This window comes from Zootoca vivipara, chromosome 4 (assembly GCF_963506605.1).
Source record: "Zootoca vivipara chromosome 4, rZooViv1.1, whole genome shotgun sequence".
In the NCBI taxonomy this organism is placed as follows: Eukaryota; Metazoa; Chordata; class Lepidosauria; order Squamata; family Lacertidae; genus Zootoca; species Zootoca vivipara.
In genome coordinates this window covers 398,454-424,732 of record NC_083279.1, presented here as the reverse complement: position 1 = coordinate 424,732, position 26,279 = coordinate 398,454, and positions in this window count along the sequence as shown.

The window sequence follows — 26,279 nt, the reverse complement described above, 5'->3', positions numbered from 1 at the left end:
TAATGTTGCCTTGATTTTCCTATGTCTTGGTGTAATCACCCAACCACACCTTTTAATTTAACTACAATCATTTTAATCAGGTTAGAAGGATAGCATTGTAGTTGTGGCTAAATAGCCAACATTGAGGGGATCCATTATTCTATGATATGTTGAGCCTCATTTCATTGATAACCAAAGAGAGAGTGTAACCTATCTCATTTTTTGCTGTTCTTTTTTTTAACTTTTGGACAAAAAGAGTGTTTGTTTTGTAAGTGTAATGGCACCACATGCACCGAAAGAGCCAACTCTGTTACATAAAGAAAAAGAAAATGCTAACTCTCTGCACCATGACTGATAGTTACTGAAACTGGTCCCCCAACCTAAGGTAAGTAGATGATACCATTTCAACAATATTTTTATCTTGCATTTCTTATGGTTGCCATATCTTGAAGAGCAAAAAAGAGGGCAGCCAGAGCCGCTGCCAGCCAGAGCCAGGGAAAGAGATGTGCAGGGGTGGACGCACAGGGCTGCTGCCGCTGCAGCACCTGCACACCTATTTCCATGGCTCAGGCTGGCAGCAGCCACGGTGTGCAGAGCATCCCAAACCTAAGTCTGAGCCCAAGCTCAAGCCCGAGCCGCTAAATAAAACCCCAGCCCCGCCCCCAAACCTGGATATTTCCTTTAAAATGTAAAAAAAGGCCTTTATGGACTCCAATTTCAGTGGTGCCCTGTGCGACAGCCCCCCACCTCTCACCTTCCATTTTACATCGTAGTTGCAGCACCCCCTGCAGCACTCCCGAGGCTCTGCGCCCAGTGCAGCCAAACCAGTTGCACTTCCCTGCTTGCGTGTGTGGCTCCTGCTTGGTTTCCCTCAAAGGTGGTGGAGGAAGCAAAGGGCTTTATAGGGCTCAGATGTTTTTCCTCTCCTCAGTCAACCAATGTTTCTGTAGGCTTTAACTCCCAAGCCACTCTTAGTAGCAGTGGTCCCCATGAGCCCAGGTGGTACTAAAGGTGAATTTCTCTTCTGGATTTTTGAGGAATATTTGTTTCGTTTCATGAACTTGTCTGCCAAAGGACCTCTGTTCATTGCAGATGAGTCAAGGTATGCTTTGTAGTCAGTTTTAGCCCTGTTGAACTCCACCGTGTCCTTGCATGAATGAGGACACACCCCTGCAATTGTACAATGCAGGGGGAGATTACTGGTAGCAGCAGAAGGCAGGCTGTCTCTCAGGGAAATTTCTTTGCTTGTACTGCGCTTTTCCGTGAAGAACCCCAGATAAATTTCTACGGAAACGTCACGTTCCTGCTGACCAAACATCATTCTGCTCACACAATGGGATTTCACCTTCCTTATATCATGCTGCTTATTCCACTGTCCCCCCTCATGTAATGAACTCTGTAACCTATCCAAGGCATTGTTGCATTTATTTCTCTCCCAAGGTAACCATATTCACATCAGATATGTTCTGGATCCCACCCCCAGTATCATTGACTGAAAAGGACACTATTAAAAGCACATTCAAGCAATGACTATGTGAGCTAAAGGCATGTCTGAAAGCAGCTTAATTGCGCACCTAACAACTTTAATGGGATTTCTTTTCTTTTCTTTTGCATTGGCATGAAATCCAGGCTATGGTCCATTCTAGATGTGTGAGAAGGATGTAAAGGTCAAGATAATAATTCTGATATGTCTCCTAGCCAGTAGTGAACTTATTTTTTCCCTGACTGCTGTGCTGGCAAATGCGATGTGACAGAGTTAACTATTTCCTCAGGGCCACACTTATGGTGCTCTGTAAATTAATGCAGAACATTAGTAGACATGGCAACCTTTTATGGAAGAAGTAGTTGCATTAGCCTAATGGTGTAATGAAGAACAGAGCAAAGAATCTCCTTCTGTTATTAGGCTAACTTGGAGATAACACACCAGGAAAGAAAAAAAAAAGTAGCAGAAAACATTGCAGGTAGAATCTGGTGGATGTTAGGTGAAATCCACTGAACTAAAATAATGGCTTTCGAAACATGTTGAGGAGATTTTGGGAAATTTCCCTGAAATGCAGCTTGGCCATTTTCTGCTGCTGCCGACACCACCCCTGCTGTTTCCAACCAAAGGCCTATCTATTCCAGTACAGTGGTACCTCAGTTTATGAACACAATTGGTTCCAGAAGTCTGTTGATAAACTGAAGCGTTCATAAACTGAAGCAAACTTTCCCATTGAAAGTAATGGAAAGTGGATTAATCTGTTCCAGACGGGTCCGCGGAGTACTCAACCTGAAGCGTACTTAAGCCGAAGCATGGGTGTAATTGGTTCCGGAGGTCTGTTCATAAACTGAAGCGTTCATAAACTGAAGCGAACTTTCCCATTGAAAGTAATGGAAAGTGAATTAATCCGTTCCAGATGGGCCTGCGGCCTTCGTAAACCGAAAATTCGTAAACCGAGGTGTTCATAAACCGAGGTTCCACTGTATTTTGTTTTCACTGTGGCCAACTAGAAACCCCAAGCAGGACATGGCCCCAATCACATTCTCCTGCTCATATTCAGAGGTGATTCTGATATATAGCCATCATGACTAGTGGCTATTGATGCTCCAATCTCTCCTTTCAATGTGTACTAGAAAGGATACTGGATATACGGTCAAGGAGTGCACTGAACTGCACTCTTAGTTCATGCCTAGTGACAAGCTTTACACAAGTACCTTACTTGAATGGATTGTGTGTCCTACGATTTCCTCTAGAAATCTTGACATGCAGTGGGTTTGTGGCAATGTGTGTGTGTGTGTGTGTTTGTGAACAGCTGTTTTCCCACATATAAATGAATGGGGAAGTGATTCCTTATTTGAAAACTACTGAATCAGGGTACACAGGCAAATGCTTTCTTTGGATGAATCCACATGGAATCCTGGCATGGACATTATACATAACTAGTGTATTTCAGCCCGTTTAATAACGGGCGCTAGAACATCCTGGGGTTCGGAGAAGCGCTTGTGCAGCGCTTCTCCGAACCCTGGGACCTGTCCTTGCTGTCGGCGGCAGGGGGACAGGAACGGAGGAGAAAGCGCTGCGTTCTCCTCCTCCGTTCCTCTCCCCCAGCCGCCGACAGGAAGGACGCGCGCACTCTCCCCCCCCCCCCGCCTCCTCCAACCGCCGCTCCTCACGGCCAGGGAGGGTTGTGAGGAGGCCTTCGCCGGCCTCCACCCTCGCTTCCCTGACGTGCCCTGCAGTGAGGCGGTGTCCGGCGGGAGCGGCGGTTGGAGGAGGCAGGGGGGGGGAAGAGTGCGCACGCGCAGTCTCTGCTGTCCAATCCCTGTATCCCTGGGGCACATGCGCAGTGACCCAGGGACACACGGGACAGCTTGGACGCAGGGACAACTTGGACATTATTATATAGGAAGGATGTGGGATGCAGGACTGAGCTTCACTCACAGACATGTCGGCATGAACCAGGAACTTTATAGCTAAATGCCTGCACAGCAAAGTCCACTCACACAACTGGACCACTGGATCACATGGGCAGGGTCTACTCCTATAGGACTTGATGTGTGGAAGCTTCATTTGATATTCAGAGTTCTACCTGCAGCAAAAGATAGGGCTGAAACCTACCTTTCAGGCCTACTGGCATCTTCTAGGCCAGGGGTCAGCAAACTTTTTCAGCAGGGGGCTGGTCCACTGTCCCTCAGACCTTGTGGGGGGCCGGACTATATTTTGAAAAAAAATATGTACGAATTCCTACGCCCCACAAATAACCCATAGATACATTTTAAATAAAAGGACACATTCTACTCATGTAAAAACATGCTGATTCCCAGACCGACTGGGGGCCGGACTGAGAAGGCAATTGGGCCGCATCCGGCCCCCGGGCCTTAGTTTGGGGACTCCTGTTCTAGGCTATTGCAATATTTATATGAAATGTGCTGCATCTGGACAGGTCTCAGGAAGTTGAGTTGATGAGAACAAAATGAAAACTGCATTTAAGCTCTCAATGGTGGAAACCTGTATCCCTTGCTTATGTTTCTCTGTAAAGGTTACATGCAACCCCAATCTCCACGAGTGGTGAGAGATCCCAGAGGTTCTAGGTGCACTTTCCAGGGTCCCAGGTGCACATACTGGGACAATAAGGCACAGCAGAGACTGGTGTCTTTATGAAATATGGTTTTATTGACATATATATGCAACCAGCACCTCGATGGAGGGATTGCTGAGCATTCACATCCTATGAGGCCTGGCTTCCCCCTTAAGGGCATCAATGGATTCAAAGGACAGCAAAATGCCACACTCTGTGACATCTTTTGGTTCCAGCCTGTCCCTCCTCCTCCTTGCTGCTAGCCAGCTCCAAGGACCTTCCCATAGCTTACATCATTCAAAGTTGAAACCCTAAACCTGGCCTCTGCCTCTTCACACTAGCACCCAGCAAAGAAGGGGCCCCACTCCTCCTTGCCTGCCAGTCTTGCCCACTGATGGTTTCCTGCAGGGCCCATCACCAGCCTTGGTCCCCTGCTAATGGCCCATTGGAGCCAACTCTGAGAAGCCAAGGTTCCTTTGCTCCCCCCCCAGGAAGCCCCCCCTCCCAAGTCAATAGGTATTGTGTGTGTGTTACATCTTATGCAGGGTGGGGCTTACTTGCCCCCCACTTTTATTCAGGTTGGCACCCCCGCTTGCAACAGCCCATCCAGCAACTCTGCCGAGGTGGCTTGGTTCATTAGCAGAACTAAATCCAAGGAGTTGTGGAACCCAGGAATTTGGGTGTATCTGCCCCCCCCCAACACCCATAACAGCACTTTATCAATAATAATATGAACTAATGTACAAGTACATTCAATGAATGTACAAGTACATTCAATATGAACTAATATAAACGTATTGAATGTACAAGTACATTCAATATGAACTAATGTACCCCTATGGTCCATGGGGTCACAAAGAGTCGGACCCGACTAAACAACAATGTACAAGGTTTATTTGTTTTTTAATTACCCTCCTAGTGTACCATCACATAGTGAAAATATGATGCAACAAGAAGATAAGGACTTGATTAACATTTGCAGACTTCAGTGTGCCACAATAAAAAGTACAGCCAAGTTTCACTGTTGATGCCAGTCCTATACACACTTTTATGGAGTAAGTCCCATTGAGATCAACGGAGTTTTCTGCTGAATACATAGGATTATACTGTTAACTTCTGAAAACTGAAATAAAAAAGCTATTCAAGGAAATTGAACTTCTCACTGTAGTGCACTTTGCTTCCATTTAAAGCACTCGATTTGATTTATCTATTTGAAATGGAAATAATATTTGTCAAACAGTCCTGAGCTGGCCAATAAATTGTTATGTTTTCTGCACGGTAATGATGCACAAAGAGAGCATCTGGATAGTAATATCCAATAGAGAATGAATAAAAATTGAAACCTGTCCAAGGAAGAGAAAAAGAGTTTTGATAGCTTCTCATGATAACAATTTTATGGATGGAATTATGGCCATTGAATGCAGATATATATATATATATATGATGTCCCATACAGAACATGTTTCAGAACAGATATTTAAACTTGCCTCTGAGTCAAGAAAATAGGCTTTTCTTAAATGCAAGACATACATAAATTTTAAAGTGTCAAAATTAAACAAAACATTAACTTCAACATGAAAGAGCACAATTTCGTAATTATTGGAGCTATGTGGGGACTTTCTGCCCCCAATGGATATCTCTGAGGCTATCTGCTGACAATGATTTTCTTTGGAGGAGGACGTGGAAAGTATATGAAAAATGTTACATCTATGAGCAGAATGCTAAGCCCATGCTTGCTCCCGTTCAGAAAAAAAAATCCTACAATCTTACACCCACTTGACTGGAAATAAGCAATCTTGAACACAATGGGGCTTCTGAGGACATGTGTATAGTGTTGTACTGTTAGGTTGCTGTTTCTTTCTCATTCTGAAACTACATTTTCCAGATAATATTGCTCTCTATGCCATCTTTTTTTCTGGAAAAGATAGGGCTGCTTCTGGCTCAGGATTGTTGTTCTGAGGTGGAAGAGCACCGCATGGATGTTCATTGTATGTATAAAATGTCATACAGGCTGCCCATGTGTGTGCAATTCGTCTCTATTTTTAATATGGGTAAAATGTGCAGATTGGGTCTCTGTGTATACAGTCTGGTCAATGTAATGGGCTGGATGAGGATGAAAAAATTGAAACTGAATCCTGATAGATTGGAGATGTTGTGGTTTGGTATTTAAGTGGGATTGCATTCTCCTTGAAGGAGTAGGTAAATAGTCTGAGAGTGCTTCTCCCCCACCCCATCTCCCAATTTTTTAAATTGATATCTTTGCAAAAGAATGTTTTTAATTAAAGAATACAGAGAGAAAATATTTCATACAGGATCAGATCACAATCATGTCAAGATATGTCACAATCAGGCACAACAAGATGGCATGTGATTTCCAGCAATGGGTATTCAGAGGCATACTGCCTCCAGCGATAGAGATAAAATATAGCCATCATGGCTAGCAGCCATGGATAGCCATATCTTCCATGAATTTGTGTAGAGGGCCTTCTCGGTAGTGGCACCCACCCTGTGGAATGCCCTCCCACCAGAGGTCAAAGAGAACAACAATTACCAGACGTTTAGAAGGCATCTTAAGGCAGCCCTGTTTAGGGAAGCTTTTAATGTGTGATGGATTTCTGTATTTAAATGTTCTGTTGGAAGCTGCCCAGAGTGGCTGGGGGAACCCGGCCAGATGGGCGGGGTATAAATAATAAATTAATTAAATTATAATTTTTAAATACATTATTATTATTATTATTATTATTATTATTATTATTATTTATCCTCTTTGAAGGACTTACAGGTTGGTGGCCATCCCTGCTTCTTGTGGGAGTGAGTTCTATAGTTCAACTATAGAAATCACTCCTTCCTTGCAGGCTTTTAAGCAGAGGTTGGATGGCCATCTGTCATGGTTGTTTTCATTGAGATTCCTGTGTTGTAGGGGGTTGGACTAGATGACCCTTGGGGCCCCTTCCAACTCTACAATTCTATGATTCTATGCACTGTGGGAAGTGTATTTTCTTCTAACTGTTGTGCCTTCTGTGCTTCTTTTGTCTGTGCAGAATCTTCAGCTTCGTTGGCTGTCTCTAAGTTCTAGTCAGGGTCATCGCTAGCCTTCTGGCTGCCCGGGGCGGCAAACCAGAAGGTACCCCGCCAGGGGGCAGGGCGCCCGTCGTGTGCATGCGATCCTAGAGCGGTGGTGGTGGTGCGGCAGCAAACCGCTCCGTAGTGCTTTTGCTCCTCACCGCTCTGCCTTAGAAGGAGGAAGCAAAAGTGCTACAGAGCAGTTTGCCGTAGCCGCTGCTGCTCCAGGGCCCAGATCCTGATGCTAGAGCGGCGGCGGCGGCAACGCAACCCTTCCGGGGGGCACTCCCAAAAGCCAGGCCCAGCCCCCAGCAGGCTCCGTGATGCTTAGCCCCGCCCACCACTGTTGAGTGGCATGTGAAGCAGCCAACGGAGCCTACGCCTCGCCCCTGGGAGTTGGAATGCCTTCCTAGGATAAGCAGAGCATCGCATTCATTTTTCAGAGAAAATATTTTTCTGTTATGTGGATTATCTTTGTGATGATGGAATAATGGCCTTCAAAGTTGAGCCTGATCAGGAAGGAAATCGCCTCATTTTCTAGGTTCAGGGGAAGGATATACTGTATATTCTGGCATATAAGATGACTGGGCGTATAAGACGACCCCCAACCTTTCCAGTTAAAATAAAGAGTTTAGGATATACTCACCGTATAAGAAATACGACCCGGCGTATAAGACGACCCCCGACTTCTGAGAAGATTTTCCTGGGTTGAAAAGTAGTCTTATACGCAGGAATATACAGTATCTCATCCCTGATGCAGTGTTGGGCTCTGGCACCACTCAGAAGCAAAAAGCCTTCACTATACTTTGTAAGTGCCTCTGAAGTTTGGTGGGATGCTAGGAACATAATGTGATGCATTAATATTACAGAACAAGATCTAAGACCAGGCAAATGCAAATAAAAAGGGTGCCGCCCTACTATTTAGGCTTGCAGTACAGTATTCTTTAGGGTGACCACTGAGTTCAATAGACAGAAGTACATTGGTTTAATATGGACAAGTTGAGACAGACAGAAAAATCTGTGCCTGTACCCAGGCACCATGATCGCCAAGAACAGGGGCAAGCCCCCATCCCAGTGCATGCCTTTATCTTCTCCCATATAACTGAATGGCTACTCTGCTCACCTACTGTGGATGGGAAATCAAGTGCTGTACTTACAGGCAACAAAATCAATTGCTGGTTGGAGTCCTTAGGAGTGCAATTTTATCTTGTATTTTTATGCTGTGAACCACCCTGAGATCTACGGATGAAGGGCAGTATATAAATTTAATAAATATTAATATAATAATAAATTATCTCACACAAAGACACTTTGCATCTATCAGTGAGCCTGTGCATTACAGAGGTCCTGCTTCCACTCATTCTTCACCCATCACACTTTGCTAGCTATTTGTCATATGTTCATCTCTTGTGGTTCTGCTCCTGACTTAAGATTCTGCAGCAGGTGCTGGTTCAACATGAATGCATATCACTTCTATTCAAAATAAAGATGTGGCTGCTGAACCTTGCGTTTTCCAGCTCTTCTGTGCAGAAAGAATGAATCAGACAGCCGTTTCAACCTCTGCCTTGTTATTGGCAACACTACGGTAGGTTGCCTCATTCTATAGCTGGTGAACTGGCACCAATAAACTGAGAGGTTAAAAGAACATCCTTGAGGGGAAATTGTCGATGATCTCCATGATATGTAACATAACAGAACATGGTGGGGCTATTAGGCTTTGTTCCAGGGACATTCCCTGTAGCCTGACTGCTCAGAAGATCTTCCAGATCTGATAATTCACAAATGAGAATATTTCCCCGTCAAATTAAGATTAGTAGAAATCCCAGCTTTGTGGGTGGAACACTGCAGAATGTTTGCAAAAAACCCAAACTATCTGAAATAGAAAAATTGCTTGTTGTGGGCATTGTATGAATACCTTTTCAGCTGAAAATATGCTGGAGATAAACAGGGCTTCCTCAGGTTCAACTTTCCAGCTGCCCAAGGCAGAGGGTCTCTTTCTGGCCCTTGGGCCTGACCCAAGTCATGGCCTCTCTCCCGGGCTCACTCCTCCCTGGCTCTGCTCCACTCCTTTACAAGACTGAAATGTGACTTGAAGTGTAATCATGCCTTCTGCTTGCCCTTGGCAGAGTTTGCGTACAGTAACGCACTTCATGCTTCAACGCGTCAGACTCCCTTCTTCGCCAGTTATGGATACCATCCTCACAGCTTCCCATTCCTGCCTGTCGGTGCCGGCAGCAGAAGACTTTGTAGAAGAACTGGCAGCAATCCAGAGTTTACTAAAGGAGCATTTGGGCTGTGCTAAGGAGTCCTATAAGAGACCAGCCGATGCTCACCAACAACCTGGCAGTGAGATTAAGATGGGAGATCAGGTGTGGCTGTCAAGACGAGATTTGCCACAAAAGGGCAGATGCAGGAAACTAGAACCTCAGAGAGTGGGCCTGTTTGAAGTGATAGACCAGATCAATCCTGTAACTTTCAGGCTCCGATTGCCTGTATCCATGAAGATTCATCCAGTATGCCACAGATGAGTTTTGTCGCCAGTTGTGCCTGCACACCCTTAGCAGGCACCTAGACAAGCACCTCCACCTCCCATCATGGTACAAGGAGAGGAAGAGTAGAGCAAATTCTAGATTCTCAACTGCAAAGAAAGAAGTTGCAAGACTTGATTGTGTGAAAGGGCCAGAAGAAAGATCATGGGAGTACGCAGAACATGTTCGTGTGCCAGACTTGCAAAGGGCGTTTCATACTTGCCACCTCAACTGGCCCAAACCAACAGGGTGGAAGGAGGAGGGGGGTGATGTCAGGGACTGGACTGAGGAGGAATGGTGAAGACCGCCCCACCCCTCCTGAAACTTCCAGAGAAGAGGATGATAGTATAGATTTACAACAGTGGTTTGCAGAAGGTCACGGGGCCAGACGGAGAAGAGGGACAAAGCTGGGAGATAATGGGAGAAGAGGAGGGGGGAGCAGCAGAGCCAGAGCATCTGGCTGACACGTTATCATTAGAAAGCGTTCCAGACCCCCCTTCTCCCAGAACCCAGCGAGCAGTGAAAGTGGTAGAGCAGAGAGCTAAGAGGCAATTGGCCTTAAGTGGCCACCGTAAGGGGAGTAGTGCTGTTGGTGACTGAGAGGGAATGGGGGGAGGAGATTACTCAGAGCAAGGCCATTACTGAGAGGTGACATTTCTCAGCCTCTCTCTGTGAACATTGAATAAAAGATTTGGGTAATTGGATTCCCTGAAGTCTGACACCTAGCTAGGAGAGGTATGTGTCTGTGCTCAGAAACCGCTGGCTTCTGCATGGCTGGGGTGTAACCTACATATACGAAGGTCACATCCCTCACAATGGCATTCGGCTTTTAACCTGCTTTTAGCTTTCTATGATGTTACTGTTCAGTTTTATTTTGTTATATTGTTGTAATCCATAGTGTTATATCATTGTGATACAGTTGTATATGTATACACTTTTATAAATAAATGAATAAAACAAATCTGTTGCTCCACCCGCATTTGCCTCTTGCGCCACCCACTATTGGGTATGTGGTTCCTAGTACGAAAAAGATCTTCACCTGTCTTCTAAAGTGGCAAAAAGCACATTTCTGGGGTACAGAAGTATCATTTGAAGCAGCCCATAGTATATTATTTCATAAATTTGTGACCTGCTCTGCTTACTAGCCAAGCAGATTCGTTTTCTAGAAAGGGGTGTGGCCAAAATTAATTTTTTTCCCCTACCTTCTGTTTTCCTTCAGATCTATCTTAACTTCAGGTCCTTCCTTTGCTTTAATTTCTTTGGGAAAACATGTTTGCATTCTGCCCTTTGCAGAGTATGAAATCCACATCTGGCTTGGTTTCCCAGGATGTTCTGCCTGCTGCCAAGGTGCATTTTGGGTTGCCCTTCTGCCTGAGATGCTCCAGCTTCCCCCTTTAGCACATTAGCATTCTTGTAACTCCACTGAGGATGAAACTGAGCCCATTTTGTCAAGCAAGTGTGATAATCAAGCTCTATAAAAGTGATTAATAATAATGATAATGCACAACATCTTTGTTAATAATAAATGTGACCCATAGCAGTACCTGCTACTGATGTGTAATTGCAGAGAGATTTTTTTTGCTGTTAATAAAGGGTTGTCAACACATTGTAATCCATTTTGTACAGAGAGGGGACAAGCCAACAGTAATTTACTTTTCTAGTGATTTGCATACTGTAGACAAAATTTGAGATGGGCCAGTAATTAGTAATGTGCTTAGAATTAACTTCTTTATGAAGATAGGTAATTACTGTGTGGCTTCCACACTTCAAGCATTTTGTAGTGCTTAATGGAAACATGAAAGATGCTCCCAAGGAATATAAACTATGAGGCTGCTACACATTCTAAATGTGCATTCAGTATATTCAAGCTGAACTTCTGGCATGATTACATTTTTAACCAGGATCCCATCATCAAGACTCTTAGCCATTCTCCTCTGAACCTTCTTAGTGACAATCTTCCACAACAATACCTTCTGTGCGATTATGTTTCCAACAAAAAACAAAACAAAAACCCTGCAGGTTTAAGATGAAAGTTAAGGCTTTCTCATGTTGGTTCAAATCCAGGACACTGGAAGTTAAAGTGGGAGCCCTGTCATCAGCTGTGATGTTGTGCAATGTCACAAATTGTGCTTGATTGCAACCTACCCTCCATGTACCCATACTTTTCTGTGGTCTTTTAGCCCCAAATCCAGTTGGGACCTGTAAAGAAGCCTCATGCAGCCCTGGCATTGTATTTCATTATTAAGTATCTGAGCTATCCTATAATGATAAAGGAATGCGTGTTTGTTGCTTGCAAGATGACTTAAAGGGTGGAAGGGGCCCTCTTCTAGCATCCTAGCATATGGAGATGTGCTCTGATGTTGTAAGGACAATAATGGTACTGTTGGAATATGATGTGTTGAGCCTTGTTTCCTAGCATCACAGTGATTAATTATGGTGCAAGTAATAAAGTAATGGTGCAAGTCCGAGAAAGATGGGAGTTTCTTAAAGGTGAAATGCTGAAGACACAAAGGCAGGCAATTCTAACAAGAAAGTGGGATGCCTCTAAAGAAATCAGTGTGGCTGCATAAGGAACTTACAGTTGAGCTGAAATTTAACAAAGGAAAGAAAGGGGAAATCATGGAGGAAGAGTACAGTATATACAAGTAGCTAACAGTTGCAAGGAAAAGGTCAGGTGGGCCAAAGTTCAGAATGATCTCAGGCTTGCAAGAGAGGTTAAAAATAATAAGGTTTCTTCAGCTATGTTTGAAGCAAGAGGAAGAACAAGAAAGTGGTAGGTCCTCTGTGTGGAGCAGATGAAGAAATGCTATTGGGTGACAGAGAGAAGGCAGAATTGCTGAACACTTACTTTGCCCCTCTCTTCACCCAAAAGGAAAGCAGTGCCCAACCTGGTGATAACAGAATAGATGTTGCAAGGAGGGAACTGCATGCCAGGATAGGAAGGTGGCAAGGGAACACAGAGCTGCTTTAAACGAATTCAGATCTCCAGCGTCTGATGAGCTGCACCCAAGGGTACTAAAGGAGCTTGCGGGTGTAATCTCAGAGCATCTGTCTATAATATGTGAGAATTCTTGGTGTACAGGTGAGGTCTCTGTGGACTGTGGATCAGAGATAGGCAAATGTGGACAACAGACTTGGACAACATTAGGACCACTAGCATAGCTGCCAAGTTATCCCTTATTTTAAGGGATTTTCCCTTATGCTGAATAGGCTTCCTCGTGAGAAAAGGGAAAACTTGGCAGCTATGACCACTAGTGGAGGTTAGTGTGGGTTCTTGCTGTCATAAAATGCAGGATAGCTAAAACCAGAAGCCTGGTTTTCTGGATCTCAGCCAATTGCAGACACTGAATCTGTGAGTGAGGAAATAATAGGCAAGCCTTCAACTGGTGCACCCCCCTCCAGGAGGAGTCTATGCAGTGGAAACCTAAAACAGTAATGAAATCTATTAACAGCAGGTGAGAGCTGCTCATGTGAAAATGCACTGATCTGCGCAACAAGAGGAATCTGCCACTGTGGTCCTTGTGGTCCTCGGTGGCAAAGTCTGGGTCAGACAGGCTGTATTGACACCAATGAATGAAGTGGTTTTATGGTCATTTGGAGCAAGTAATTTGGAGCACCTACATCAAACTACAATTCTTAGATTCCCTGAGGTGAGCTATGAGAGTTAAACTGGTATAAAACTGATATAAGACTGCAGTGTAGATATTCCCTCAGTGCTTGTTTGTGTGGCTCGAAATATCTTGATTTCCTGCTTAGTCACCTGGCTGTAAGGTAATGCTGCCTGCGCTGACCTCTGTGGAACTACACACAGCATAATTTATTACTTGGTGCAGTCCCCATTCTTTAAAAGTGCCGAAGTATCGGATAGTGAAGATGTGTATATCCTTTTCAGCTTTCCATAAAGGCACATTCACAGCTGTGAGATGTTTTCCTTATTTGCCAGGTAAAGATGGGAGCCTTGAAAAGTCAAGTCAATGTGATTTGCTTAAACCTGGCAATGTCAACAGCAAACCTCCTAGGCATCTTTATTTGGTGTCTTTCTGAATCATATAGCGGAGAAAGGTTTCCACGGCTACATAAAATTTCATCCTTCTAGTTGCAGTGCTCGAAGCAGCTGGATGATTGAAAACAAGGCCTTTGTCAAACAGAGCTTTTTGGTTTTGTAAGTGACATGGCTAAAGACGTTTTAGAGAGCAACGTTCTTCAGAGATCAAGAGGGGCTTCCGCTTGGTGCTTTAATTCAACATGATGAGGCACCCAGCACCCCCAGAGTGAATCCATTTCTCATGTTTGTGAGACACATGTCTAACCATGACCTCGCCTAAGAGCCATTTCTTTTTTTGCAAAACTGAAAAAGCATGCATTCATAAGAACAAAGTAATCTAAACCATTTTAGGAAAAGTAGTGAATTCAGAGGGATAGAGAAATTCAGGACCAGACAATCTGGTCTTTGACTCTGCCACACATACAAACCTGGGATTGATTTTGCTTTCCAACAAACTTTGGGGCAATGGATAGCTCATTTGGTTAGAGTGTGGGGCTGATAGCGCTAAGGTTGCAGGATCAAAGCCCCTTCTGGGACAGCGGCATATTCCTGCATTGCAGGGAGCTGGACCAGATGAGCCTCAGGGTCCCTTCCAACTTTAAAATTCTCAGATTCCAAGATGCTTACTTTTAAAATAGCTGTATGATTTTTTAAAAATCAATGTAAAGTTGCATCATCTGAAAGAGTGGTGCCACGCCTCAAGTTAGTCTCACAGGATTGTTAATGGAGCCTCTACACTCAGGTTTACAAGCGAACACACAGACAGTGCTATCACTCAGCCCAGAACCGTATCCATCACATTTCTGTGCAGTTGCTGTAAAAACCAGGGAAAGTAAGTAAGTAAGTAAGTAGGTACGGTAGAGAGGCATTTTCCCTAGGGCAGAGCCAATTCGCCTGAGGGAGTGAATGCAAAGTGTCAGAATTAGATACATTGGCAGTTTTTTTAAAAGGTTGCTTGCTTGTTGCTTTTTATTTATGTATTTTTTCTTGGAAAGGTGTTGCTTGAAAAGGGAAGCACTAGTGATGGATACAAGTTGGTGGTGGTAGTACAGGCAGTTTTTCCTGAGTCATCAGCAGTTTCCCACACTCACACCTTCAATCATTCATTTTGTGTAACAGGATTTAAAGTCTTTCTTCCTGACATCCTTGAGCACCTAATTGAGCTGGGATTTTTCTCTAGAGATGTCTTAATGTTCTGTTCACACACAAATGCTCAGAAGCATTTACCCGAGAGAGCCTGTAAATTGCCCTCTTGCAGACCCAAGGAGAAAATGCTTAACACACACCCCGATTTTCTTGTGGAAGAGAAAGTAGCTGATCATGTTATTTCCTTTCCTAGTTATTTTCTAAAAGCATTTGAACTTCAGTTGCGGAGGAAATGTTGCTCCCTGTAACTCAGTCCTAAGAACAACTATATTGATATGGTTGGCTTAGAATGTGGGAGTGTGAAGTAATCTCATTGCTTTTGTTATATCTGATGGGCTGAAACCACCTTAGGAAGACATCCATGCTTAAATGGGGGAAAGATCAGGAAAAGGTGAAGCTGTGAGCATGTTAGGGACTGCTGGATCATAGAATTGAAGAGTTGGAAGGGACTCTAGGGTCATCTAGTCCAACCCCTGCAATGCAGGAATCTCAACTAGATTATCCATGACAGATGGCCATCCAGCCTCTGAATCAAAACCTCCCTCTTCTCTCTCTCCCTCTTCTCTCCCTGCCATTTTCCTTACATAGTAAGCTTAGAGGCTTAACTTTCAGTTTCAAGTTTCGGTTTTGCAATGCAGCTCCATCTTCCACCCTGACATTTTCCTTATATGGTAAGCTTAGAGACATAGTTTGCTGTCAATAGACACTTGCCTCATCCCCAGCATCTTTTTATGCCTGGATCACCAAGGTGTCCTAATGTGCTTCTGGAGTTGCTGTTTTGAAACCTGCTGTGTTGCTCAGGTCTTGTTTCATTTTGGACAAGACCATAATTTCTCCAAGACACTTCACCTTGACTCAGGAGTCAGTATGCACCAGAATCTGATGACTCTCCCTACTGATTAGGCTCTATCTTGCCATTAAATAACAAGAATCCTGCCCCACTCAAGGTTTATTGCCTTCAAGGAAAGGAAACCTCCTTCCATTATGAAACAACAGAAAATCATGCAAATAGAAAAACAACAACAAAGTCTGTATTAGCAATACAGTACAGTTAACAAAGGGATGCTTTGTTCTTGTCATCTCAACTGTTGAAGAATAGCTCTGTATTCCCCCCATCCCCCCCTCTCCCAGTTCTGCTTTTTTACTAGACTGTCAGGACCAATGGAGGGAAAATAATCAGATTCTTCTTGTAACCAGGAGCTGTAGTTGCACTTTTGCAGTCCAACACTCACTATGTGAACTTTATCTACCATCTCTGCTTAGGAGGAAACAGTGATTCTTCATGGTGCCCTTATAAGCCCCAATTGGCCTCTCTGGCTTGGCCCAGAGTAAGCAATTCTGGGACCTTTCCAGCCAATTATGTGCTATAGCAAGCCTCTTCAGATTCTCAGGTGTTGCTCTTTTCAAAGACACAAAGCTATTGTTATCTGTTGTTTTCCTCTTAAACTAGGTGGAGAGGAAACGTCATCGGGAATATTGTAGCAACAGTAACTGGCAAAAGAAGTCATTTCCACACTGCTGGTGTGGAAGCCTAAAAAAATAAACATAAAAAGCCTAAAAAAAAAACATAAAAACTGTATCAGTTTGTACTTTTGCTGGAGATTGCTGCTCAAACTCCACTTGCCCCAGCTGATGCTGCTTCTTCCATGTTATGATTGGCTATGACTCCAGGAAAATGCAAATGTACACTGACTATTACAATAATTGCCTGTCATGGTAAGAGTAATGTTACCTGAACATTTGCAGTGAGAGATGCATCTACTGCATCTGATGGGTCTGCAAATGCATTTTCCAGCGTGGAGCTATAAGTTGGTGTCTCAGTGGTATTTAAAAGGAGAGGCTTGAAATGAAGGCAATCAATGTTTACAAGTTTACAAGGAAAAGCGTGGGTAAGTTCACAGCACTTATTGTGCCACAAACATTTCCACCACCAACAGTAACTTGTGCCAGTCATTTGTGGCTTGAAAGTCCAGTAGCGGAAACCCACTTTTTGTAAAGCTTTTCTGCTTGGTTACTTGGAGGAAATTCATACAGGGGCCGGTCCACCCATGAGACAAGGTGAGGCAACTGCCTTGGGTGGCAGAATCTACAGGGGCAGCAGATCCTGATGTAGATCCCCCCTCCCACTTGTTCCTGAGGTGCATCTTCACTCCTTAGTCTCTGGCAAGGAGGGAGGCACAATTTTGTGGTTCACCTCAGGTGCCAAAATGTCTTGAGCCGACCCCGAGTCTTATTCAGCATAGTTGATTAAGTGAATAGCTGTTTATGTTGTTGCCTCTGTGGGTCATTGTGTAGCACTATCCTCAGAGTATACATTCAGAAGAGGCTCCCATTCTGTTGCAATTCATAATTTTAAACAGCAAGAATTCATCTGCCTGGTTATCAGCCAATGCCATTCTCTTCTTCCCTTCCATTCATGAAAGTAAAAGGCACCAAGCAGAGCAAAATTGTTTTAGCAAGTAATGATATCATTTAATAATGATGATGGTGAAACTCGGAAAATTAGAATATCACCGAAAAGTGCATTTATTTCAGTAATGCAACTTAAAAGGTGAAACCAATATATGAGATAGATGCATGACATGCAAAGCAACATATGTCAAGCCTTTATTTGTTGTAATTGTAATTATTCACCGTTAGGCGGGTCAATTATAAATGGAATGTAATTAATGAAATGTAATAGCGATGTTTATTTTTGTTTATTTTTGTATTATTGTAACTATTTGTTTTATTACTGTGGAATTTCCAAAAGAAAGCATTTGTAAAAATTAAAAGAAAAAGAAAAAACAATAAGTTGTATTACTGAAATAAATGCACTTTTCGATGATATTCTAATTTCCCGAGTTTCACCTGTATTTTTACCCTATTTTGTTTGGCCTTCAGAAGCCTCAACTGACTGCACTGTATCTCCATTCACTAGCTTAGAAAAAGCTAAGAAATCTGAACAACAGAATCCTAAGAGAGCCTCTTAACTATTACCACAAATACCCACTGCTTGTCATATAATAAATTATCTTGGGAAAATGAAATTTTTTCACAATGCCTAGGGTGAGAATTAACCCCCACTTTAAACACACACACAAAAGCTCATATGTACTTCTAGGAAGCTTTTACAGAGAATCCTTAAATCCACAGCCTTAACAAGCTTCCATGGAGTGCTTGCCTTTTGGTCTTGCCCTCTTAAATTTTTATGAGCAAGTTATATGATATTATGTCTGCCACCATCTCCTTTACTTTTTCTCAAGTGGCTCTGAATCAATGACAAGAGAACTTTGCTGTTATGATGCTTGTATCATGTCATCAGGGTGTGTTTGTATTAGAAGTGGATGGGGAATGACTGCCATAGCTTGTTTTACACGATCAAGGCAATTTCTGGTGTGGCTGTTTTGGAGCCAGTTTTGGTCTGAATCTCCTAATGTGATTTAGATATGAATTGTTCTTGTCACAGTCAGTAACTCAATGTCTCTTGTGTCAGGACAAGGAAATGCTCTGAACACCCCTATTTTACCAAGGCAATCTCTGCTTTGTGATATTATCCCCTGGTAAAGCTCTATTTTAATTGCATCTTTGTTTAGCCTTTTAAGGAAATGCCTATATACTTTAGGAAAAAAATGCAAAAAATGCACATTCTAAAACATTGCACAGACAATAAGAATTACATGCACAATGAACAGTAAAAGTCTAAGCAAGTTGTATAGGAAAATTGGGAGAAGAAAGGAAAAAAGGGAGGAAGAATTTAAGGTCAAGGAAAGGAAAAGGGAAAAAAGAATCTTTGCACTCTGCTTCCTAATTAGTTAGGATAGAAAGAGGAATAATTTAACTTTATTAATGATTAATAAGTGAGAATTAGAAATATGGTTGCACATATTCTTGAAATGTTGAAATCCCATAGTAGTTAATAAATAAACTCAATGGTCTAATAGGTTTTATGCCCTTCCTTTTAAAACAAGACACGAGAGCTATCTTCCAAATCTTCTCATTGCACTTTACCTAAATTTTGGAGGATTTCCAGTTGGCAACTATTATTTACCCAATCATTGTTGGCAAAGAGAGAAGTGGTAAGTTGTGAGTCCTTGAATCCGCACTTTTCACTTTCAGTCACCTCTTGAATACTTTTTTTTTATGCTGACAGGACTTTGCACTAGTTTATTTTTTTCTTGTGTATCCAGTCATTTTAATGATTGATCTGCATTGCTTTTAAAAGTTTTTTTTAATGTTGCTCTAAATTGCCCTGGTGTTGTGAGGGGGCAGTCAATGCATACTTTTTATAAACAATTATGTTCTAAATTTTCACTCACAATTCCTTTCAAGAACCAAGAAGAACTCTTAGGAATCAAAGGAATTTGAAAGTAGCGCATTTGGTTATATCATATACTGTAAGGATTTGATTATATCAAATAAAGGATTTGAAGACAAGTCAATAATATATGCATTTGTTTTAATGTTTTATTGTGTTTTTCTGTTTTAAAATGTTTTTAGATGCCTTTAATTATTTTAATAGATGGGATATAAGCATAATTAAAATAAAGCAAAATAAAATTTGCACCCAAAACTTGACACCTTCAGCACTTCTCCTCTTGAAGGTTATCAATTTTCCAAAGCTGAATTGCAGCTAAGAACCACCTGAGCTGATTTATTTAAAAGACAGATTCTTTCAGGTTTGAATTTTTTTTGAGAGAGAGAGATTGTCATATGACCAGGTCTGGTCTTCTTTGTTCATTCGTTCTGCTACATCCTGCTCCCATTTGTGCTGAAATCTGAAAGCTGGTTCTTCAAGATTCTGAGATTGTGAACATTTTTTTTGCTCAAGTGTGTGTTCATGTAGGTTGGACTGACCTAAATTTGTTCTTTTCTGCCCCCCCCCAAATACATCCCTATCCTGGTAGTGAATGTTGCTGCATGTTTTTAAAGTTGCAGCTATTCCAGAAATACATTTCCATTGTGAGATACAAGGTTGTTGTTTTTTAAGAAAAGGAAAGTGTGGTGGTCAGTTGGCTAATGCACTTCCTTTGTATCTCGGTGGGCAATTGCAGAGTAAATGAATGGCAGTGTTCTACTGGCATAGAAAAGCTACAGCAATGTGGAATAGCAAGGTGAGGAAGAAGTCAGACAGCTGTCCTTTAAAGGAGGTATTCACAAAGTCTCTCTGTATTGATCAGTGAAATATTGAATAGTGTTGTTCATGTCCCTGATTTCAGATATCTGCTCCTGATTGCTGTAGTGCCTCACCTCAGTTTGTGGTTTGGGTGATTCTGGGGAATCCTTGATGTTATTTCTCTCTTAATTATAGAATTAAGATCTACTCTGATTTGCTGAGTGTGATACAACTGCTGGTTCTCATTTACAGAACAGTCCAAATCCTTGATCCAGAATGCTGGAGGTTGGGTTGGATGAGGTTGGGATGTCCCTATGTCCCTGAATCCTGCTTCCTCTTTTCAGTTCTCTTTCTTGACCCATCTAGAGCAGGGAGAGGGAACCTGTGACTCTCCAGATGTTGCTGGACTACAACTCCCAACATCCCTAATCATTGGCCATGCTGACTGGGGCTGATGGGAGTTGAAGTTCAGCAACATCTGGCACTCCAAGGGTTCCTCACCCCTGACCAGAGACTGTAGGTTGTTCGTTTTCCATTAGTTTGTTTAGCATTTATGATTCCATAGGGTTAGATATGGATTATAGCCCCAAGGTTGAACCTTGGTGGTTTGCTCCTGACATTGGGCAATCGTCAGATCACTGTGGGCTGTGACATATAGATAAACATTCTTTGATTTAGTGGACTGTATGAACTCTTTCCTTCAATAATAATTGAGACAATGGGACCTTATCTGTGATCATAGCTGCCAACTTATCCCTTTTTTAAAGGGATTTCCCCTTATGCTGAATAGGCTTCCTCGCGAGAAAAGGGAAAACTTGGCAGCTATGTCTGTGATTGTTTATTCAATTCAACTCATTGCTTGATGCTACAACCAATAAATTATGAATATGTGCAAAAAAAAACCAACCCTCTGTGAGTTTGCAAGAAATCCTTAATTCATCCACCTCTTCTCTATGGATTTTTCCAGTCATTATTTAACAGATATACATTTGTAGACTTGGGGAGAACATTATTAAAAGGTCCAGTTCATCCCAGTTTATTCCCTATGCTCTGTCAAGAACTAACCTTTGTGTAAATTCTAGGCAAATGCCTGGAGGTGCTTCAAGTACACAATATTATCAATGCCTTGGTATGTCCACTTAGCCAGACTGTATGCATGCAGTGGCAAAACACTGAGCTCCCTAAGTCTGCCCACCTTTTCCCGGTGGGTGGCGTTGCGGCCAGGCAGTTGGGTCACAACAGTATACCGGCTTTGGGTGCAGAGGATTTCTGCCTCTCCCCTGTGTCATGCCAGCCGCATCATTGTTGTGGTGAGCTGTTTGGGCTTGAGTGATGGTTAGGCATTGGGTAAGCCTTTGGTGGCGCTGTGGGTTAAACCACAGAGCCTTGGGCTTGCCAATCAGAAGGTCGGCGGTTCGAATCCCCGTGATGGGGTGAGTTCCAGTTGCTCGGTCCCAGCTCCTGCCAACCTAGCAGTTCGAAAGCACGTCAAAATGCAAGTAAATAGGAACCGCTCCGGTGGGAAGGTAAACAGCGTTTCCATGTGCTGCTCTGGTTTGCCAGAAGCGGCTTAGTCTTGCTGGGCAAATGACCTGGAAGCTGTACGCCGACTCCCTTGGCCAATAACGCGAGATGAGCGCTGCAACCCCAGAGTCGGTCACGACTGGACCTAATGGCCAGGGGTCCCTTTACCTTTACCTTTACCTTAAGCCTTTGTTTGGATGGGAGGGAGGTTGTAACCTTCGCCTGCCCCTCCTTAGTAATGGTATTCTGTTAAAGGGATCTGGGGTGTGAATCCTGTCTGAAGCCTGGGCATGGTCTAGGGCCATGTCACAGCCCCTACAGGGACCCCTCGGGGTGCCCCTATTTGATACAAGTCATAGGGTGCCCCCTATCGGTGCTTTACCCTTAAGTGGACTCCCTGCAGACGGGCAGGAGATATAGCCTGGCCCCAATGCCTGAGCCAAACCACTCACATCTGTAACCAATAAAGTTGTGGCCTGTTTGAACCCATAAACCAAAATACTCTGTGTCTCTGTGTTTTATTGTTCTCCTGGGAACTTCGTGGCTCAGGTGCCTTGGCACGCAATACAAACCCTGAGAGATAGCTTAGTTGGTAGAGCATGAAACTCTTTATCTCAGGGTTGTGGGTTAGAGTCCCACATTAGGTGAAAGATTCCTGCATTTCTGCAGGGAGTTGGACTAGATCCTCGTGGTCCTTTCCAACTCTACAGTTCTATGATTCTATGATCACCATTCCAACTTATGAGCTGTGGCTGATCTGGATTTTCTGAATTAGTTGCATGTGTGCATTCCAAGTGCAGTACTATCATCATGTACACATTGCCCTCAAATGTGAATATTTATCTAGCTAAGTACAGTGGTGCCTTGCAAGATGAATTTAATTCGTCCCGTGAGTCCTGGGGTGAAAAAAAAAGTCTTGCGCCATAGGCAACTTTGTCTTGCGAGTCTCCATTGAAATCGCAAAATGCATTCGTCTTGCGAAAAATTCGTCTTGTGAGGCATTTGTCTAGCGAGGTACCACCGTATTGGCTATTGTGACGGACAGTGAATCTTGAAGGTCTCTAGCATACTTTCCCCAGCTACACTACCCAAGATGATTTTTTCAACTGGAGGTGTCAGGGATTGAACCTGCAACCTTCCACGTACAAAGCATTTGCCTCACTACTATGCTACTATGCTAAAAATGGGCCTGGAAGCCACTTCAAGTGTGGCTGTCTCCCAAACTGACCTCTATCTGTATACGCTCCTTTGACCCTCACCAGGCTTTTGACTGAGTAATTTTCATGCAGTTTTCTCTAAGCTCTTCATTCTGGCTTTTTGTTGTCTTTAATTTTTAAACATGCTCTACTCGGTAGTTGTTTGTTATGTTTTATTTACCTGTTTGTTTGCATTCAAGGGCAGCGTACACACAGCATTGCTAAACTAGAGCCCTCAGTGTTTGTACAGCACTAACTGAGCCCACAGCATGTGCCCCCACATGCATTGCAAACAGTGTTGGGATGAAATGAAAAGGGGCTGTGGTTTTCCTTCCAGTTCCTATATGTGTTTAGCAGCCATTTCCATGCTTCTTCTTATGGAAGAACATTGCAAAACAATTATTCAGAGTGATGTCAGTTTGGCATCTCCAGTTCTGCCAGTGGGCAGCTGTTCTTTGGGATGTGGTGACCATCAGCACCCTTTGGGGTGAAGACTACACACTTCATTCATGCTCAGCATATAGTGCAGTGCACATAGCTAGTCTGCATCTGAGCATAACACAGAGAACTAGCCTGCAAACAGCATATTAAAGCATAATAAAGCACAGTAAGTCTGCATAAAGCCTAATCAGCTTACCGTGTTTCTCATATTATAAGACACGTCTTATATTTATTTTTTCCTCAAAAAAACACACTATGGCTTCTTTTCAAGGGATGTCTTTTTTTTTTTCCTCCTCCTCCTGCCGCGGCCGGCATTGCTGCTACGCCTATCACTATGTCTTATTTTCGGGGTATGGCTTATATTCCTTGAATGCTTAAAAATCCTGCTATGGCTTATTTTATGGGTATGTCTTAAAATATGAGAAACAGGGTAGTCTGGTTACCATTTGCAGCTATTCATGCGTATTAGTACAGCAAGAAGTGTAAAGACTAATAGGGTAAAGCTAAGCACTTCAGCTGGAGTGTCCTCATTCCACCTCAAAGCTGGTCTGCAGGAAGCCCACTGCCTAGACCTGGCCTCTAGAAAGCGCAAGGCATGAAACAGCACATTTACCCTTATCCTTGGCTATTCAGCTAAATTAGGCCATCAGGCAAGACCCCTCTGCTTACATCCCTTCAGTTGTTCAGACTCTTGCAAACCAGAGGGTCCCTCTCAGCCAGGGCGCAGCATTTCTGTCAGCGCTAGGTCTTGCATCTCTCTCTCTCTCTCTTTTAAGACCTTTATTGAGATTTCAAATAAACCATACAATTAAAAACATACAAACAAAGTAAAATAAAATACTAAATATCACAAAACAATATTAACAGAAATCAAAATCTTCTATCAAATACCAAGCTCTGAGCAGATGGTGTCTCCACTCTCTCTGTACCCTATTTGTGACAACTTGGTTTATGATGGCATGGCTGCAAATATGCCAATGTTGTTGTGCTGCTTTCCAGTTTCTCCAAGTGTCGGAATTTTTGTGTGTGTTGCTTTCTGCAGGGTCAGTTTCCTTGTCATGTGATACAGTACGTGAGATTTATGGCTTTTTGTGTGTGTGTGATATCAGTATATTTACATAACTTCACAGAGAGTAGAAAGGTGCTTAGACTGGCTGTTGTAAATTCTGTCAGTAAACTCTTCAAGTGCAACAACATAACCTTGAAGTTCCTAAGGCCAGATCTTGCCAGCCAGCTGCAGAACGTGGATGCTTGTGTCCTCTCAGGCTGCATTGAGCTGCAAACAGCTTCCTTCAGCCTCTACCAAAACAGGTGGGATGCGTTTAGTACGGTAGCGTCTAGCAACCAGTCATCAAGACCTCATAAACACAGCTCTTTACACTGGCTGTGAGAAGAAATGCTATTGTGAACAGCTACTTTCCAAAGAGAGAAAACTGTTTCCAACCTTCTCTGAGTCCAATTGTAATAGCATGAAATTTGCAAATGAATTTGAAATTGACAACTTCATGTTTGACCCTCCTTTTTAATTCTGGGTTTATGTGTGCTCTATCCAGTATGTGACACATCTACTGCTGTCTCTTGTGTTACTTGACATTTTGGGCTCACTTTATAAAAAACACTCTCCTTCCTTCCTCCTGTTCTCTGTGTAGCTTGGATCTTGAGATATGTTAACTTAAGGAGGTTCACGGAAGGAGAGGTTCCCAGCTCTCCCCACCACTGTGTTCCCCCCCCCCCCAAGCCTCTTGGCGAATAGGAGGGGTCCCTACTTACTGGATGTGGCACAGGAGGCTTCTGAGAGAGGGCAAAAACAACCCAAAGGTGGAAGTCAATCCAATTTGGAGCAATTCTGCCCCCTCACCCACCTAATCACAGTACTGTAGTGTTCTGCAGAATTCTCTTCTGCTTTGAGGCATCCTCTAATTCAAGGCTCACGATGCTAAACTTTTCTTCCACTGTCAAAGTACTCTGGCTGTGTTAATTTAAAAGGTAATTTTAAAATCCTAGCCTTTAAAAGGTAATTTTAAAATCCTAGCCTTTATTCAATCTTTAAGCATTTGAAAAAAGAGAACATTTTGCTCTAAACATACATGTCCTTGGTAGATAGCACAGGCAGGAAAATAAATGGATTTGAAGAAATAAAGCTGAAAGAGGATCATTAGGAAGCCAGCAAGCTGTTGAAAGAACAGCCAGACACTGTCATAAAGATTTGAAATGCTGCCGCGTGTGCTCTTTATGTCGAGGCTCATTCAGAAAGGTCATTGCACGTAGGGTGGAGGGTTATTCTTTATGATCTAAAGTAATTTAAAATAGTGTAAACAAATAAATCTAGAGGAAGGAAGAAGTGTTTATTAGCTTTCAGTGACTCCATGAGGCGTCCCTTGAATTATTGGAGTGTGCTGGATGGCATAAGGTGATGGAGAAGATTTGTACCCGATAACCATCTGTACAGTATCTGAGGCTCCTCTTTGCAGTTCACAGCTATGCCACTTAAAGATAAAAACATGGCTCTAAAACCAACAACTTAACCAGCAGCTTCTAATTATATTGGGCACATCATGCTGTGGTGCTCAGACTGCTCTGTTGGCACAAGTGCCAGGCATTGGAAAGTGATTTGTGCCACTGCGGTACTTCAGGGAGCAGACTGACAGCGGTAAAAGATGCCAGAACCACAAACGGGAAGCAATCATAAAAAGAGAGGATCACACACACACGTTGAGTGACACATGCGGAAGTGCTCTGGCCAAGCTTCTGCTCGGCTTTAATAATGCAGCATCCATCTTATTCCTGCAACTCCCGGGGTTTTTCATTGCGAAACACAGATCATAAATAGCAGTGGTAGCGATGTGTCGTAAAAGGACAATTAATCTTTCAAATAAAAGCATTAGGGTACATTCCAAACGCCCTGCAGCTAGTCTCTGTTTGCTCGTGAGCAACTTTTATGTACTGACACTTGTTAAATGTTTTAAAAGCAGGTTAAGCTCCTTGGTCCTTAGGCACTAAGATTTATGCTTCCTAATAGTTTTATTTGAAGAGCCTGTAATACAGTATGTGGGTCCCTGGTGTATAGCATCTTCATATTCCCAATGGTCTCTTCTTCCTGACTTGGACATCGGTTAAACTACTCAAATTAGGCATTTATTTTAGAGCCTTAAGAAGCCTGGATGATTGACTAGATTCTCTGGTATGAGCACAAAAACAAAGCAG